Consider the following 4,276-nt stretch of genomic DNA (forward strand, 5'->3'; position numbering starts at 1 on the left):
GGAGCTGTATTGTAATTTGGTTTCATCCACACCCTTTATCTCATGCACTAGTAAAGAGTACCGTTCTCCATGTCACAAAGAGTTGAACTCTGACAGAAACTGGAGAAACTGGAACTCCCAGTCACACAGCAATGTAGTAATAAAAGCCTGTAACCCAAGACTGCTGACTTTAGTCTACTTCCCTACCATCTGAGCCAGAAGAAAAAATTTTAAAATCTTCCCAGATCATTTCTTTCTGTTACAAGGCCAGTGCGTCACTTCCCCGAAGATAATTCTACCCACAGACTAATGCAGAACTCTCTGAAGCACGTGTTCTCATGAACTAGAGCTTCTGCCGGGGTGGGGAGGGAGGATTCAGTGTAGGTTTTGGGTCCTGACCTGGTGAAAAAACTTAATCAAATAATCCTGCTGATTCAGAGTGACTAGGGAATGGTTTTTCTCAACTCTCTAATGTTTCTGTTCATGTTTGTTGAATGAATGAATCCATGGAATGTTGAAATAAAATACCAGTGATTCTATGGAATTTTCTCAAAAAAATTTCCCATAGTGCCTCAAGGTCATAGCAAGTATGAATGACCACTCTAGAGGATTCAAATGATTGAGAACAGGGGTTAGCGTTCTGCCCTTTAGCATATTTTTGGTAATTCATTGACCCTAATACAGAAGTTGAGAAGTTGGCTCTTCTCTCTTTCTTTCTCTCTCTCTCTCCCCCTCTCCATAAGTCCCTCATATCCATTTGCTTATCTTCATTATCCCTTTCTATACAAATGTCTTGACGGATGCACCCACACAAGTCTACTTCTCTGAGCTTTTGTTGGCAAAACATCAGTTACACCACTATTAGGACCACCACAGGGGATTATGGATTATTCCCTGAATTCTCTGCCAAGGAGACTGAAGACATGCCACGGGCTGCTCGGAGGACAATTGGTTAAGGCTGTGGGGCAGAAACCAGCCAACCAACTCAACTGGCAATAAGACACAGAACAACCTGGGATTTAGGTTCAAAATAGTGAAAGACATTAAAAATTTGTTTTTAATTCAATGACCTGTTACTGTTTAAATTATTACATTTTTAGAATAAGCAATGAATTTAAACACACTGAATAGTAACTACAGAAAGACACTTAGGAAAGTAAATAATTGTAGATGAAACAACTTTTGAACTTACCGCTTTTCAACTTAAGCTTAGTGTTTTTAAATTTTTCACTTATTTTTAAAGACACAAATCAAGATTTTTCTACATTTAGGTTAATACTGCTGGCTCATGTTCAACAGTCTTAGTTCTCTTGAGACTAGTATTCTTTGCTTTTTTTTTCAAGAACTTATTAACACCATTTTCTTGTGATTATTTAAGCCGTTTTCTTGTGTAATATTTGTGTGGAATAATACACAGCCCCTGGTCCTGGGGAGACTAAATTCCGAGATGTTTTCTCATCTTCACTGTCATCTCCCTTCTAACGATGCCTCCAGTCTGAGTGTTATAAATCAGAGTCCTAGCCCATAATATGGTTTTTACACATCCATTAATGACCTTTCCTTAGTTCTGTTCCAGATGTACATACAGTTCAATTTTCCCAACCTCTCAAAACTCCTGTGGTGTTTGTTTTCTCTAAGCTGGTTTTCCTTAGGATCTTTAGCGCCTGTGTGGCACAGCAGGGCTGAACCAAGAAGGAGCTGCAGCTCCCGCTCCCTACACTGGGCTCGGTGGCCAGTTTTGTTATGTTCCCTTTTCCCCAAATTTGCTCTACACCAATTATCCCTGGATTGTTTTTACCACAGTAATAAATCATCATTATCCTCTGAAGCACTATTTTTGATAATTAAATAACAGAGCATGTCTCTACATTCACAGGGAGTTGCTTAAATCAACTATGGCATATCTAGACAATGGGACTCTTCCCCCCACAAAAAATGAATGTGGTCTGAATGAGCAGATATCTATGATGCACTGTTAAGTTAAAGCAAAACAAACAAAAAAGAAATAAGTTGCAGAAAAATGTCATGTGACCTCATTTAAAAATACAAAGGTGAATCTACATAACATGTATCAGAATATACATACATACATACTCATACACATACACAGATGTAAGTTGTATGTGAATGAAAAAAATCTCAGGAGAAACTAACACTAGCAAGCGTTAGTGTGGCAAGTGAGGAGGGGAAGGAGCAGAGGTAAGGAATGTCACAAATTCTATAATGCTATTTTGTTTGGATTTTTTGGTTGCACTGGGGTTTGAACTCAGGGTCTCGCACTTGCTAGGCAGGCGCTTTACCACTGGAGCCACTCCACCAGCCCTTTTGTGATGGGTTTTTTCAAGATAGGGTCTCACAAACTATTGCCCCCTCTGGCTTCTAACCCTGATCCTCCTGATCTCTGCCTCCTGAGTAGCTAGGTTTGTAGGCGTGAGTCCCCACTGTCTGACAATGCTGTTTTAAACAAGAATAGAACACCTTTTGAAGTGAGTGAATGAATAGATGAACAGAAGCTAATAATTATTTTCCTACACATTTCAAGTCTAGAACTGCACAGCTAGTGAGTTTTCATTCATTTCGTTGATACATTTATCCCCCCTTCCCCTTTTTACAGTTTTAGGAAATTAAGACCCCCACAGTGACAAGTGCATCTTCTGCATCCATGACTTGTCTAGGTTCTTCAACTTCCAGGGATAATGAGCTACTCCAATTACTTACAACTTCCAGGCCCCCTGCCAGCCTCAGAACTATTGTGCTTGTCTTTTGTAAACAGTGTGGCTAAAAGCATTCCCTGCAGAGCTCTGAAGCACTCCTGCCCTGGGCAGGGTGTTAGCAGGATTTCCTTGGACTCTGGAGAGTGTATTTCATGTAAGCTCATCACACACCATTCCTAAAAATCTTGGTCACATGAAAGGTAGACTTGGCACTGGAAATTAATCTATTAGTTCGTGGAAGGAAACCAGAAGTATGATTCTAATCTTATAGACTGGGAAATGGAGGCACCAAAGGTTGGTCAGGCATGCCCGGGTTACTGGCAGGTTAAACATGATGAAGTAGTGTATGGATGTATTGGAATAAAAAATTGGATTCCCAAGTTCAAGTTCTTGCTGTGTTATACACCATATTACAGTTTTGTTTTGTTTTAAAAGCGCTAGGATTTGAACCCAGGGCCTCATACTCCCTAGGCCGGCACTCTACCACTTGAGCCAGCCCCCCACCCCCATGCCTGCCCTCTACTCTTTTTTTTTTTTTGAGCAGACTTTTTTAATTCCTTAACCTCAAATTTCCCTGTATGTAAATAATTAATATAATATCTGTTTCCTAGAACAGTGCTATTACACAGAGCATATAAAAATTTGCATATTGTAAAGTACTGTCTATTCAATAACAAGACCAACAAACAGGAAATTAAGTATTGATAGTCATTACACTGTTGCTGGTTACACAACTAGAATTATGCTAGTTAATTTTCTTATGCCCCAAACAAAAATATTTTCGTATCTTTCAATCATCTTAGAAACCATCTTTTTACTCGTCTTTTTAGACTTGTTCTTCATGATCAATCTTAATTTTTCTGTATCCTAGGTATTTCTGCAAGCAGGTTTAAAATGAGACACAAAAGTATCAGTTCCATGCAGAAGGCAAAAATACTTTAAGAATGCCATGCCAAATTGAAAGCAGATTAAAGTTGTTTGAAATGCTTCAAAGAGAAAAAAAATCTAATCCTCCAAGACTTCCTTTAAATCCATATTCCTTAATTTCAGAAAATTTCCCAAGTCTTTTAAAGGGCCCAAATATCATTTTACAGTTTGGAAGTAGTAATGGAGAACATTTCCAAAAAAAAAAAAAAAAACACCATTTTAGAACATTCTTCCTTCCTTAAAGGGCTCAGTAAGGCTATGTCTCCTGCAAAGTGACTGACCCAAGTGGACGGACGATGGTCCTCCTGTCTTGGGAGGTGGGAGAAGGAGTCAGCTCTCCCCAGGGCTCCGAGCTGTAGTTCATGGCTAACGACCACCTGGAGAATTCCTTAAAACAGCGGAGTCAGGCATTTTCCCTGTTATTTCTGGGCGAGATTCTCAGGTCTGTCATTGTGTGGAAGGACGCCCAGTCCCTCCACTATGCAACACTGAAGGAAAGAAAGTTTCCAAATGAGAAGAAAAACAAGGCTGGTTACAAGACAGGGAAGTGGGACAGAAAACAGTTCTTATGATGCTACCTCCATCTGCTCAGAGGCAGACTGTCTTCTCCATCCTTCTGTTGCTGTGTATGAAAATACATATAACTCCCAGCCCCA

This window comes from Castor canadensis, chromosome 1, assembly GCF_047511655.1.
Source record: "Castor canadensis chromosome 1, mCasCan1.hap1v2, whole genome shotgun sequence".
Lineage (NCBI taxonomy): Eukaryota > Metazoa > Chordata > Mammalia > Rodentia > Castoridae > Castor > Castor canadensis.